Genomic DNA, 16,367 nt, shown 5'->3' on the forward strand with positions numbered 1-16,367 from the left:
ACAAAAGAAAACTATGTGTAAAATGGGATTGAAAAAAACTGGTCCAAATTAGCGGACTCTCCCTTACAAACTCCAAAATAATAAACATGCTAAATTACCATGGCGCTAATTGCATTCCACGGAATTATATTAGAAGAAAACTTCTCTGTATTGTCACAAAAACATTTACGCCGGAGTTTACCCGCAAAAGAGGGTACGAAGTGTATATTATTTTTCGGGGAACTCTGCCTTTACTTAATTGACTTGTGTTTGTAATTAGACTTAAAAACTGTTAGAATCGGGGTGTTCGTTGAGATGATTGTTGTTTTTGATTTAGAGCTTTCTATTGTTTCGCAGAATTGCTAAAATCAAGTAGCAGGCCGCTACCAATCGATGAACGTGGAAGGCATTAGGGGAGGCCTATGTTCAGCAGTGGACGTCCTATGGCTGAAATGATGATGATGATGAAGTGACAGTGGGCGGGGCACATAGCTCGTAGAGCTGATGGCCGCTGGGGCAGAAAAACTCGAGTGGCGACCACGGGCGGGCAGTCGCGGGAAGTAACTGGACGCGGGCACCGCAGGACCGGTCGTTAATGAAATCCTTGGGGGAGGCCTTTGTCCAGCAGTGGACGTCATTTGGCTGAAACATTAATTGTGGTTTTTGTGGTGGTGCCAAGTTCTATTGTCTGTAACGTACCTGCAGTGGAAACACAAGTTATTTTTACGCGTGGAAATAGTTTGATTATTTTTTCCCTTTTTGGCAACATTTGTTGCCGTGATGTTATACTCGTATTAATCGTCTTCATTTATATTCTTCCTTGATAATATTCAACCACACTATCAAACTCTTCAGCTTCATAATAATTTTATTATTATTAGTATAGATTGTACTGTTATTAGAAAGTTAACAAAATAGATAAACGCCCGTATTTACAAACATTAATAAGAGGTCTCGCAGTGCGCGTACGTACAATGTGACACACTAACCAATCAATGAGCTCTATTCATCGCTGTGCGTTCGATTTGCTGCTTCACTTAAGCAAGCATCGTTTGTGAATACGGATTACGGGCGTTAGATAATGATTTAAGTAATTTATTATTTCATTTACACTGTGGCACCACCCGGGCTGAAACTGGCCGGTTGACTGATAATTGAATTTGAGGTCGAATTGATTTATTGTCTATTATTATTGAGACTAGCCTCCGCACACAGATTTAGCTGTAATCTATTACATTGTTGCGGTAACTGTTTTCGAATGATACGGCTTTTGGTCGGACGGTGACAGTTTGATGTTTAATGGATTTTATGCTGTTAATCTTTGAGGTAGAGTCGACAATAGATTTTCATCGATGTGGTATAATAGTCGATTCGATAGATCTGACTACGTATTTGTTAGATAATAGAATTTTAGTGAGACTAAAAGATGCCACAGTATTTAGCTTGGTTTACCTAAAAAAAATCAAAATTATCTTTATTTGTTTACACTAATTGAATTAGTACTTACAAATCGTCATATTTTAGAGTAGATTGGATCATAGCACCAATATATTTGAAGACATTCCACTTTAAGCATCCGGGTTTATTTTCGTCTATTTATCTTTGGCAGATTAGAGAGTTGTGCTCCTGAAGTGGAGACCAACGCCCGTATTCTCAAACATTACTATGAGGTCTCACAGTGCGCGTTGACGCACAGGGTGACACATGAACCAGTAACAGAGCTCTATTCAATGCTGTGCGTTCGATTTTCTACTTCACTTGAGCAAGCATCGTTTGTAAATACGGGCGTAAATGACCTAACGATGAGGCATTTTGTCGCCAAATACCTAATTAAAACAAGGCAATATTGTACCACTTAAAACTAAAAAATAACTTCAATAGAAATAAATACACATCGATCTTCATAAAGAAAGATCGTTTCAAATTATTTCCAACGAAACAAACGTAAAAACAGTACAGAAAAAACTTCACGACGCAATCAAGGCCTTTTCAATCGTCTACAAAGGATCCAAGGAATGAGGTACGTTTCATAACATTGGAGTTAGTGTAATTCAGGTTTTTCGCGTCTTTGTGTTTGTAATTCGCCTGATTCCTATCGGATTCACACTTCGATTGGTTTTAATAAGAGACTGTGTTTCGTTTTGTTTTGTATTTTGTGTAGATTTCTAGATTGCGTAGGTATTTGTGATGTAAAGAAATAATTCGTGGATGTCTCGTAGAATAATGGAAAGACTTTAATTATTTGCTTATTTGATATCAATTAATTGTAATGTAGAACACGTCATGCATACGCGTTAAGTTAAAATTAATTAAACTATGCAACGCGAAAGTAAAAAAAAAAAACAATTCATTACATTTTATCCAATATAATCTTAATAAAAGACAATGGTTTTATACAGGACTTGGAAATGGAACCTAGAGTTTTTGATTGTTGGGAGAGTCAAATTCTCTAATCACCAGATTAATATCATTCATTGTAGAGCTTGTTTTATAACTTGTATTATGGAAATTTGCCTCCTAATTATATTTACCTAAAATCTTGAATCCCAAAAATCCCGAGTCCCGAACACAATATCCGAAGATAAATCTCTCGAACAATTAACGCGCAAACACATTATAAATCACGGCACAAAGCGGATCATTGTGAAGGCTCCCATGGCGTCTCGAGACGGGCAGGTGTGCTAAAACTGTGACAAATTACCGTACAGATGGCACATTAACCTACCAAAATATCGCTCAACCTTATTTTTAAGGAATTAAAGTCCAAATTCCTTTGGGGAAATTCGCAAATTGTGGTAGGTTGATACGCTGTCGGCTGTACACAGAATTGTATGAATATGCCGTATTATAATATATTCAGCGTGCACGTCTTAATGAAAAGGTTTTAAGGTAAGCTAAACGAGAGGGAGAACGGTGCCTTCGAGTTAGCTTTGTAGGGACACGGCTTTTGGAGGCAAGAATGTGCCCATGACCATGACCTTAACCATAAGATCTGTAGACTACTTGTATTGCTAACTTTTGTGGTATAATTGCATCTAAAACTATTACATAAAGTGTTACAAGAGTAACAGTCAATGATATTAATATTCTGCTCTAAAACAAAGTCACGGTTATAAGAGAAACTTCTTCATTATAACGATAAAAACACCGTTCCGCGCAAATGTTACCGAGTGCCGTATAAAACACATAACCAATTGTTTTATTGGACCAATAAATTTACTTTCTGCAATTTGATTTCGCTATGAAAATGGTGAACGAAAGAACATAGAAGTAACGCTGTTTTTACAAGAGTCGTATAAGATGATATGAAATTAAGTTCAATAGAATTATTCAGGATTGCTTAGTCCATCGTAGTTAACAAGCAAATAACTGGAAAACTTTACCCAAAATTGTGGTACCAAAATCATTCGTTATTAAAGCTGTTTTTTTCTTAAAGGCTGAATTGATCTCATTTTTGGCTATTTAGCAAAACGGAATCAATCTTTATTTCTCAAAACCACCTAATATGTGCTAGCCGGGATAAAATCTAATCGATGATTTTAGACGACAAATATATGGGCTTGTCACGTAAAATCGATAAAATGGCACGATAAAAACTTATACCTACATTACCTTATGCCTACAGGTGTAATCATAGACTTTGAATTTTGAATAATTTACTGTACCTACTCGTAGTTACGAGTATCTACGCTTTTTCATTCACTAAAATAAAATTACTTACAGATTTTGTTGTTTTAATTACTTCCAAATTAATGCTCGATCTTACCTGAAACGGAAAATAATAATTAAAATCTATCTCATTAACGTGTAAAGGGTTTTTATTTGAATATTTTGGCGAAAAGTGAAACAAGAGATCAACAAAAACTGTCAAAAATATTGTAAAGTTTTTTTTTGTTTCTTGCAACTAAATTGTTAACAATTGATTATAGTCTAAAATTCTAGTTTTCTAACCTACTTAGTTAGTAACAGTTTTACACGAGTGGAACCATTTTAATTGTGTTTTATCATATAGTAGAGTCATACTCTTCACAGAAAGTGACATAGTTATGTATTATTTTAATAATTATTAAGTGTGATTTTGTTCAGGACAAATTAATATACCGTACATCCATTACATCTTCATTTTACGCTGTCATAGACACTAATACGGTCTTCTCGCTTGCACGTCTTCCTATCTCAGACAATGTCGCGACATGTCGTCAAGAAGAATTCAACAAATACCGCGACACAATTAAGTATTAAATCCAAGTCGTTTCTGGCAAAGATTCACCTTAACAGTGTCATTAAAATACCTCAGAGATAAGGCCTTGGCTTGCAATGTTATGTTGTAATACAAATTAATTCAGTAGGCCCACATAGCCCGCGGAATTGCTAAAATTAAGTGGCAGCGGGCGGGCACATAGCTCGTAGAGCTGATGGCCGCTGAGGCAGAAAAGTTCTCGAGTGGCGACCACGGGCCGGAAGACGTAGTGTGGGCAGGCCCTCATTAGGTGGACCGAAAATCTGGTGAAAGGCGCGGGAGGTGCCTGAATGCGGGCAGCGCAGGACCGGTCGTTGTATGAAATTCTTGGGGGAGGCCTTTGTCCAGCAGTGGACGTCATTTGGCTGAAACGAACCAACTACTAATAGAAATACCTGAATAGATATTGATATAGTCAAGGACTGTCGTTAGCGATAGCAAAATCGTATACTAGATGAGAGAATGACAGTAGAGATTGCTCTGCTATAAGGAAATGAGTTGGTAGAAGATTAATGAAGATATCGTCAAGGACCAATGAGTAGCAAAAGCAGGGTGTCTTCCTGCGACCTTCACCAGATCGTCTGTCCACCTAGTGGAAAGCCTGTCCATGCTACGTCTTCCGGCCCATGGTCGCCACTCGAGAACTTTTCTGTCCAATTCAACACATTCTTCATTCATTAATTCTTCTACCCGCATTCAAATCGTTACTTCTGTCTCCAAATCCACTATGTTTGTATCTAAATATTTTCGCAAATTGATGTCTTGCTTGGAATTTCTCATTTGTTCTGGTCTGTGCAATGATTTAAATGTGCACTTTGTGGGTTAGTACTTTGTTGCTTTGTACTTTGTATGGAATTCAGTAGGTTACAATGTATTATGTCATAGAATTGGTTTACGTAAGTAACAAATGGCTTTATGGCCTGAAATGGGCACGAAGTGAATATATTAAAAGTAAATACAGGCGACAAAAAAGTCTAGATAAATCAAAAGAAAAACTCATAAACTCATTTTATTTTTGCAAATAGGCTTTTACACGTCCCAGTATTAAACCCTACCACTGCTTTGGGACAATAAATGGGCCAGTGCTGAGAAGAAGAAGCAGCGCATGGAACCCAGTCACTATTGTCAGTCTCTTTTTCAAGCAAAAACTAAGAATTTGATACGAGTAGGTACATGAAAATCTGTCTCATATCTTTTTATAAACAAAACAAAATAAATCATCTCGATTGAGGTCTATACATCATTCAGTCCCTAGAGACAGAGCCATCAGTCAACACACTGTCGTATTCACCGTCTTATTTACAAAATAACGTGTGATAGAGAGGAATTACCTTTTTGTGAAGACATACACATATAGAAGATATCTAAGAAGGAAAATGGAAGAAGTTTGAATCTAGTTTGAGGCTAAAAATTTATAAATGTTGTTTGAATGAATTCGTTCATTCGTTTTAGCCAAATGACGTGTACTGATGGACATAGACTTTCCCCAAGGTTTCCACACTGCCCGTATCTACGTACTTCCTACGACCTTCACCAGAACGTCTGTCGACCTAGTGGGAGGCCTGCCCACAATACGTCTTACGGTCCCTAGTTGCCACTCGAAAGCTCTACGAGCTATGTGCCCCGGCCACTGCCACTTGAGTTTGGCAAATAAATGAATTAGTACCTTCAAATCGTCAAATGCTCCCCAATCCGTCCCCCGGACACGGCCTGAGCCGAGGTCCGAGCCTACCGTGGGGCCGCGTCCGTAGTCCCCTCGATCGGGCCCACTAGAGTGAGCCCGCCGTAGGCTGGACTTTGGTCCAACACCGCGGTGGGCAACCCTCTAGTTGGGTTCGCCACTGATCGGGCGCCTTATGCGCTCGATACGGCCCGATCGCGAACGTCGGTCTGCGACACTCGGCCTCGTCGGCACGCGCACCGACGATCGCCAAACGGCTAGAGTACCTTCTAAACTCGCCACTCTGCCCGGTGAAGCTAGAAAAGCTCCTCAAGCTACCAGCGCGCTTCCCTTCAAAAAAAATATCGTCAAATGCTCTTAAAGCGTTTACATGTCTCACGCTTTGCCCTCTCCATTTCATTTAATTCTTTTAAATGACCAACTCGAAACACATGCCACGTGAACCCACTCGTAACAGAAGCAAATTTAGCTTAGTACTGGGAAGTTAACTTTATTCTTTTAAGCTGGGTTGCACCATCTTACTTTAACTTTAAGACACGTCGAAAATCCGTCAAACTCCATACAAAAACGCCGGTTATCGTTATAGTTACGGTCCAACTTAGGTGGTGCAACTCAGCCTTAAAAAGTCAAGTAAATTCAGTAACCTTCCACAAAAATATGACTACTCCTAACACTATTACGCGATCTCATTACCCCCCGCATCATTCACGGCGCGTAGTTCATTAATCTCACTGCAATTCCATTGGACGGCTCCATCCGTAAGTAGCCAGCCAGCTAATCACTTATTTGTGAGACTTTGACGGAACAATTTGTGGGAACAAGGAAATTCGGCAGCCCTCTTCCACGCAACGATGACCTGACCAGGAGATTGCAATTGTTTTTGTTGTGAATTTAGGGGTGTTACACATAAATACGATACGACGTACGACGCGGCATTGACTTAAGCCTTGATCACACGTACCGAGCAAACAGGCGAGACAGTGCTCTCGGCCGAGTACTCGGTGTGTATGAACATTACGCCGAGTGCTCCGCCGAGCGCTTGAGTATGTGACTCGCTCACCCAACTGTCTCGACGGAGTAAACATTTTAATGTCTCGCCAGTTTACTCGGTACGTGTGATCAAGGCTTTACGATGTGACGCCATATCGTGAAAGTCTACGACACGACACGGCACATGGCACGACGATAAAATGGCCATATCGACGTCGTCGTGACGTCGCCGATATGGTGCCGAGTGAAACTTTTGCCTCGCGGAAAGCTAGGGGTTTTAAGTGATCGTCCTCAATGTCGTCTGTCATGTATGAATATTGAAAAATAAATGTGGTATCAAAAAATTGTAAGGAAGAAGGAAGTGACGCGAAGCGACGTAGCACGTTGCGTTGTCGTAAATTTCCATGTGTGAAGACGTCATATCGTGTTTGTGTGTAAGAGCCCTTATGTGGGGTGATTGCAAGGTGTTTTTGCGAAGCCAAGAGGGTCGGCTTAACGAACTCATGGTTGTTTAAGGAGTTCTAATCACTATGAATCTAGTCTTGGTTTTTCCTGTAAACGATGAAGAGATACGTTATTTCAGCTGAAGAAGAGGTTTTGTTTGTAGATTACGTTATTTTTTCAAATATCATTATTATTTTTTACTTTGTTCTTTTAGTTCTTTTTGTTCAGTTTCAAAATGCACACGATTAAATAAGACGACTAACCAAATCTAAATATCGATACCTCTGGGCTCAAAGGTCGTAAAGGACAAAATACCGAAAATGAGTTATTTATACAGTTTTACTCAGAATTTCATTCTCTATCTATCTGTATATTTAGTTTGTCGAAAATCCCAAAAAAAGTGCCTTTACGACCCATCATTTTTGATAAGCTAAACAGAATTCATCGTGAAAATTGGGATGTAAATAACATTTGATTTTTTAGTACAGTTACTATGGTAGTAAAGAACAAGTAAACAAACATTTTTGGGCGTATAACCTAACATTTCATACCAAAGTTTAAATAATTTGTCCTTTACGCCCTTAGATTATCTAAACAAATATTTTAAAAATCTACAAAGAGAGGATATTAAAATAACTGAAAAGGTAAATTTATTAGATGTTTCTTATTGTATTTAAGTATGTGCGTTTGGAAAACGAAAGAAATAAAAAATCATCAAAAATGTGTAATAAAACTATTTTAGAGTGTAACATTTATGTGATTTGTACATTTAAAATGATGACATCTACCCACATCGGGTAAAGTAATGTTGCTTTTTATTATTTCTCATATTTGAAGAAACTAGGTATTTGTCAGGGAAAAAGATAATTTTAAAAGATGATTTAAGAAAATGAAAACATGCTATAAAATAACGTATTACCTAATTAAGGATAGTCATCATAAAAATTGAAATAGAAAAAGTTACATTTGTTAAGAATATTATGAAAAAAAAAGTCACCTTACTGTAGTACCTCAACGGCCGGTTCACGCATGTCTCCGTTTTACTGTTTCGTTTTATCGTGTACGTTTTTTTTTCGTCAAGTACAATAACATAAAACGGAACAGTAAAACGGAGACATGTGTGAACCGGCCGTAAGGTGTCATTATTTTGTATGCACATTGCACAAATCACAAAAATGCTACATTTTACAATTGTTTTTAATGATTTCCTAGTAATTTTGACTAACGCCCTCGGTCAAAACCACTTTTGAGTTTTGACTGTAATAAATTATAATAAACTAGCTTTCCGCCCGCGGCTTCGCCCGCGTGGAATTTTGTCTGTCACAGAAAAACTTTATCGCGCGCGTCCCTGTTTCAAAAACCGGGATAAAAACTATCCTATGTTCTTTCCCGGGACTCAAACTATCTCTATGCCAAATTTCATCAAAATCGGTTGCGAGGTTTAAGCGGGAAAGCGTAACAGACAGACAGACAGACAGACAGACAGAGTTACTTTCGCATTTATAATATTAGTTGGGATAAGTATAGTTTCTAAAGTTATTTGAATCAGCTAATAAAATATAACTAGCAGGAAAAATATTTACACAACATGGGAAAATATAGTGTCAGTTGAGACTTCAATCTACTAAAAAGCGTGAATGCACTTTTTTTCGAAGTTATATTTTTATACTACAAAATAATTGGCTTTTAAAAACGGTATTATGTAGGAGTAAAGTAAGTGGATGTACTTTACTGGAATGAAAAACTTCCTACTTGTAATCTTACTTACCTAACCTTTCTACTTTTGTACCAAGTACAATAACATAATTTCTAGCCACTATGAATAATATTGTTTAATCTATTTAGAATTTAGAATAACTAGTTTGGTTTTCCTTTGTCCTTAATAATTCTATCCTATCTGCATTATCATAAGGTCAACTGGTTGACAGACTGCCCTATGGAATTAAGTCCGCCATTTGTAGTTTTTCGAAAAATTAATAATGATGAAATAAATAAATAAAATCAAAATGGTTTCGGCTTTTCGTAAAAAGTAGACATTTAAGAAGTTTTATTTAAAAGCGTCATAATAATTATTTGTTTTCTAAATTCGCTCTTATATCGGAAATGGTATCTTCTAGTTCGAAGATATCAAAACTTCTGCTTAAATAGTTTCTAAAATTGTGTGCATTAAATTATGAAGCTACGAAAAATCATTTTATTTCATTAAAAACAAACATAATTCATTCAAATATGTGAAGAAATGGTATATTACATATCAAATACCATAAAACATTAAATATTTAAGCTAAATTATCCATTTTTCCTTGCATAATACCTTACCTGGATGTTCCGTTTACGACCTATGAAAATCTATAAAACTATGTAAATTGTCATTTATTACCTTGGTTTTGTAGTTTTGTAAAATAAAAATAGACTTACGTCCTGAGCAACTTGCCTAGGACGAATATTCGAGGGGCGTAAAGGTCTTTTTAATGTAATTTTGAGGGCGTAAAGGAAATCTATCTCAGTAAATACAGCTCTAGTCCAATTTTTCAATACCTCTTCGGAAAATGCTGTGAATTCTAAGCACTTTCTTCTTAGGTCATATTTTAATAGCTCGAAAAACAAAAAAGTTACTGTCGAATAAAAAAATAAAAAATCGTTTTTTGCTTCTCCTGAAAAGTCGTACTTTGTCCTTTACGACCTTTGAGCCCAGAGGTATCGATATATAAAAGGAGAAACTGACTGACTGACTGACAGATCAACGCACAGCCTAAACGGCTAAACGTAGGCACTTGAAATTTGGAAGGGACGTAGCTTAGGTACCGTAGAGGTGCACTAAGAAAGGAATTCCCGAAATTCCCACGGGAACGGGAATTAGCGGGAAAAACGGGATTCACGCGTACGAAGTCGCGGGCGGCCGCTAGTATTTTATATCAGGTCACTTTCTAGCGACAATACTTGGAGAATTGAAATATCTTTGTAATACATACTAATATCTGTCTCTTTTTGTGTACAAATATTTAAATTCCAAAACAAATGGCTGCAACTGACTTCACAAGTACCACAAAGTCGTATATCGTTTAAGATATAAGCTAAACTTAAGCTAGACACATGTTGCATGCGGCCGACCAGTTCGGAAGCATTAATATCGAGAAACTGACTGACTGACTGACAGATCAACGCACAGCCTAAACGGCTAAACGTAGGCACTTGAAATTTGGAAGGGACGTAGCTTAGGTACCGTAGAGGTGCACTAAGAAAGGAATTCCCGAAATTCCCACGGGAACGGGAATTAGCGGGAAAAACGGGATTCACGCGTACGAAGTCGCGGGCGGCCGCTAGTATTTTATATCAGGTCACTTTCTAGCGACAATACTTGGAGAATTGAAATATCTTTGTAATACATACTAATATCTGTCTCTTTTTGTGTACAAATATTTAAATTCCAAAACAAATGGCTGCAACTGACTTCACAAGTACCACAAAGTCGTATATCGTTTAACACCTTTGCTGCGGCAGTAACTTTCTAATACTTTCCATTCCTTCGGTACAAGGTCAGTAAACCTGGTATTAAAACTTACATTGTGGCGGCACAAGGCTTAAAGACCTTGTAATATTTAAGATATATTAATTTAATTTTTGGCTTCATGTTAATAGATATTGTGTTTTTTTTCTTTGAATATTAATAATAATGCATTTATTGACATACACCTGAAGGCGTTCGTGAATAACTTGTTTAGTATAAAAATTATAGCTATATTCAAAATACAAGGCTTATGCACCCTGTGCCGCACTGAAGTAGGGAAGTCTGGTGGGTATTCTAGGGATGTGAAATACAAATATCGATAGTTTAAATTAAGTTTTAATAAAAAATTAAAAAAGTAACAAACAAAGATGTTTTAATAATTTAGTCTAAATATTTTACAATTAAGACATACGTGCATAAAAACTTAAATAAGCTATATTTAAAGAAAACATATTATTTAATAACATTCAGTTACAACTTCAAATGTTTGTCACGAAAAACATTATTTAAATTAGCAATAAATCGTGTAGCAAATTAAATTATAATCAATTTGTAGTTTTGATTTTGTTTGTTTCTCTTGACGCCATGTCGACATGTGCGTTTCTTACGAATGCGAGGCAACACTGGCTGCACGAAGCTAGCGTGGGGTGCGGTACCAGGTGCGCAGGGTACAAGGTGCTTCGACCTGGTTTCGCATTGTGAAGACATTTTATTACTTCCGTGCGGTACCAGGTCTAAAAACCTGGTATTAAGGTAGGTACATCATTGGATTCTATTTTAAGAATACATCATAGATATATATTCATCACTTTCCTACACCGGACCCAATTGAAGTTATGGCTTTCGCACGACAAGGAAGACTATAATTTTCTTAGCCGCACGGTAAGCGAGACGTACACAAGGTCTATAGACCTGGTTTCGCACTCAACGTGTTAAGATATAAGCTAAACTTAAGCTAGACACATGTTGCATGCGGCCGACCAGTTCGGAAGCATTAATATCTAGGATGAGTTGAACACCGTTTTTGCGTACCGGCGCTCGTGCAACCAGCTTCTAAGTACTGTGGGCCAAGATATGGGATATAGCGGGTTCTAAATCGTCAGACTATAGTAGTCCACTGCTGGGCATACTCAAATATGCGCCATTTTATTATCTTCGTCACTTTTTTTTATCCACAACGAGGAAGCTCTTGGCCTGTATCTCACCTGATGGTAAGTGACGATCAGGCCGAAGGTGGCAGCGAGCTTCACCCGGAATCCTCAACCATGGAGGAACTGGCTATCTTACCCCTAACTGCCGGAACACAACAATGCTGTTAACATTGTTGTTATGGCGACAGACTTAGGTAAGATGGTGGTAGCTAGCCAGGCGGGCTTAGAACAAGCCCTACCACCAACCAAACCGAACAGAAAAATTTGCCCCCACTGGGAATCGAACCCGGGGCCTCTGCGTCTGAAGCAGGTGGTCTTACCACTAGACCACAGAGGCGGTTGTACCTAACTGAAAATCGCTAGGAGAGCTACCCTCGGAGATGACATCGAACACCCCACTGTATACTTCGTCAGCGCAACCACGATCACTCTGACAAGAGTGCCCGACTAAGAAGAGACCTAACGCATCTTATCCTTTGCTAGAATAACCATATTTATAATACCAGTTCATAGTCAATTTGTCGTCAAGTATACACAGAGAATGTAGCTAGTACCTACAAAAAGATGATTTAGCTGATACAGCTAAATCATGTTTTTGTAGGTTACGTAAAATCTTTCTATCAAAATTAGGTAGGTACGTGATAAAAAGTTATATTTATACGAGTATTTCTGTGCTAAAGGTCTTAACTAATAGGTCTGGCATTTAACTTAGTCATTGCCTGACATGTGGGAGTGATACGGGAGGGTGTTTTGGTAACGTCATACGTCAGCGAGACTTCAGATCTTCTTCAGATTTATATGCTTTATCACGTCATAATATGTCAGCCGAAAGACGTCCACTGCTGGACAAAGGCCATCCCCAAGGATTTCCACAAAGACCGGTCCTGCACCGCTTGCATCCAGGTACTTCCCGCGACCTTCACCAGATCGTCGGTCCACCTAGTGGGAGGCCTGCCCACGCTACGTCTTCCAGCTCGTGGTCGCCACTCAAGAACTTTCCTGCCCCAGCGGCCATCAGCTCTTCGAGCTATTTCGGCTGAAACGAATATGTCAATGTCAGTGTCCGTGCCGCTCCCATACCTCAGGAACTGACTGAGTAAAGTTAGCTAGACTTACTTAGTCGTAAAAATGGAACAGATAGACTAGCTTAGGAAGAATTAGCGAACAAATTGACTAATGATAATCATAACTTAAAAAAAAAAACCGACTTCAAATGCGTGAACACAAATAATACCTATTCAACAAAAAAAATAATCGTTCAAATTGGTTCATAATCGGCGGAGATATTGCGTATAAAAAAGTTCATCCCCAATTTTCCACCCTTGGGGGTGAAATATTTTCTTCAAATTCGCATGAAACCACCCTTTTGATAATACCTATTCAACAAAAAAATAATCGTTCAAATTGGTTTATAATCGGCGGAGATATTGCGTATAAAAAAGTTCATCCCCAATTTTCACCCTTGGGGTTTTTTTTTATTATTAAATTTAAATGGGACCACCCTTGAGGTATTACCTATACGCCGAAAAAAGATTTGTTCAAATCGGTTCATAATTGGCGGAGTTATCGCGTAACAAACATAGAAAAAAAAACATACGGGTCGAATTGAGAACCTCCTCCTTTTTTTGAAGTCGGTTGAAAAATGGAACAGATAATATACTAGCTTAGGAAGAATTACTGAACAAATTGGCTAATGAAAATAAATCGCTCAATCCCGTACCTTGACGCTAGGTTATGAACGGACGTCCCGCTAAAATTAATTACAATCCTGATGGAGAGGTAATTAGTAATTACGTATTTTGCTGGTTCCGTACCAGACAAGGGTTTTGTATAATTCACGGGACCCCAAATGGGTTCCGTCGCAGCACCTCATTAGCTCAAGCATTTGTATGACTAAACTTCATTAATTAACATACTACGGTGAGCTCAGTTTTATATCTGTTTTACTATGACTTGTTAAATCTGTACAGTATTAAAATAAAGCCGCTTCGTCTGTGTGTACGCTTAGGCTGAGTTGCACCACATAACTTTGACCGTAACTTTAACGATAACCGGTGTTTTTTGTATGGAGTTTGACAGATTTTTGACGTTCGTCAAAGTTATTATAAGATGGTGCAACCCAGCCTTAGAAATTTTAAACTAGGTAGGTACGCTACGGATTTTAATGCGGTTTTCACAAATAGAGCGATTCAAAAAGAAGATTTTACCTGTGAAAAACCGCGGTATGTTGTTAGTATTCAATAAGAAAGAGGTAGATCAAACTGGGAGCCATCATGCAGTGATTAATTTTACTCCATCTTGATTAAATTTTAAATCAATTTGCACGTGGACCGACGACATCATAAAGGTAGCAAAAGCGCTAGACGCAGGCCGCTACCAGCATTTCAGCAGTGGACGTCCTATGGCTGAGTTGATGATGATGATGATGATGACACACACAAGCAAGCAGGTTGAATTGCTGGCATATTTATTGTAACTATTGTTATGAACTTCACTTTTAAAATTCACTTTCTCGATAGACTTCGACCACAAGACGATATCTGTCAGCAGCAGGACGAAAATAAAAAGCAGAGCGTACTTTGTACGTTCCTTGTGAAAGCTTTCTGCAGATTTTATTGTTATTTTGCACAGATCACAGAAACTAAAGGGAGATGTGACAAGGGGGCGGGGCCGGTGTTGCAGCTATATGCCCAAAAACAGAAATTGCTCGTGAAAGCAATGATGACAGCAGCGACGTCATAATGTAAACAGTTTACATTACTTGCGTAGTACTAAAGATTATTCGAACGTTGAGTACTGATACCGCAATGGATAATGAGCACATATTTTGATTACTTTGTGTGTGTGTAAATTTCTAATGCGACACGGAGTTTAGAACTCAGCGCATTAGTTGGCATCTCTCTATATCTCTATGTTATTTTGTATTTGTATCAGACTCCAATACAAGCTTTATTACGAAATAATACATCAATCTGTCACTATACGGCACAAAACCTGTCCCCTGCGCCCCGATGGACTGAGAGACAGCCTTTTTGTATGTCCCCTCTGAGGATTGACTGCTTTGTGGATAAATGCCTTTTGAGATTCCGATTTGGCAGTCGCGAGTGAAGCACAGTTGTTGTTGAGCTTTTTGTTTTATGTTTTTTGGAATAATCAATACTCAGTACTTTAATGCTTATAGTGGGCGGGGCACATAGCTCGTAGAGACGATGGCCGTTGGGGCAAGAAAGTTCTCGAGTGGCGACCACGGGCTGGAAGACGTAGCGTGGGCAGGCCTCCTACTAGGTGGATTGACGATCTGGTAAAGGTCGCGGGAAGAGCCTGGATGCGGGCAGCGCAGGACCGTTCATTGTGGAAAACCTTGAAAGAGGCCTGTGTCCAGCAGTGGACATCATTTGGCTGAAACGAACGAACTTGATTGCTTCACCACATTAGAATTTAGGTCTTACAATTCACTCAGTAAGGACACGGCAACCTTTGGAAGGAGGCAAAACCTAAGTTAGTATTTGGATTACCCAAACTACTTATAAATCTTTGGTTCTCTTACGGATCTCCTCTATTATAAACAATGTAAGACAGATTACTGTCATGCTGTCATTTTGTCTTAGTCTCTTGTCTTGGTCTCTTGTCTCTATCACGATTTTACCACCTTTAGCCATTAAATGGAGGAACAGTTGAAACTGACGCACCCGCGCCATCCATCATCCCTATTTTTAATGTTCCTTTGATACTTCCTGTTTCGCTAAATGAGAAAGGGCGCACTTAATACTGTCTTGGATTTATCTTTCATCTTAAATTATATGTTTTAATTTTTAAACGACTGCTTAGTATTGAAATTATTATTATTTTTATTCAAGTTAAATACATGTTTGCGATATTAGGAAAATAAGGCTGGGTTACACCATCTTACTTTAACTTTGACTGACGTCAAAAATCTGTCAAACTTATGGAGTTAAAATACACCGGTTATCGTTATAGTTACGCTCAAGGCTGGGTTGCACTATCTTAGTTTAACCTTGACAAACGTCAAAATTCTGTCAAATTCCACACAAAAAATACCGGTTATCGTCATAGTTACGGTCAAAATTAGGTGGTGCAACTCAGCCTAAGTGTTTTAGCTAAGCGATAACACTTATTTTTAGTTTTTTCTAGTGCGTAATTTTATAGTACCTAATTACTATTTTTTAAATATTATAGTGCTATTTAAGGGTATTTCGTGTCTGATGCGACTTAGAATGCAAATCTGTTTGCTTCATCACAACTAGATGTCTAAAATTACTATCAAAATAAAGGTCAAAGTATTCTAAGCTCTGCCACAAAGATTAAATTACAATAATCACAGTTAAATCAGGCACAGCTGAACCCTCTATTCCA

The sequence above is a fragment of the Ostrinia nubilalis genome, chromosome 24 (assembly GCF_963855985.1).
Source record: "Ostrinia nubilalis chromosome 24, ilOstNubi1.1, whole genome shotgun sequence".
In the NCBI taxonomy this organism is placed as follows: Eukaryota; Metazoa; Arthropoda; class Insecta; order Lepidoptera; family Crambidae; genus Ostrinia; species Ostrinia nubilalis.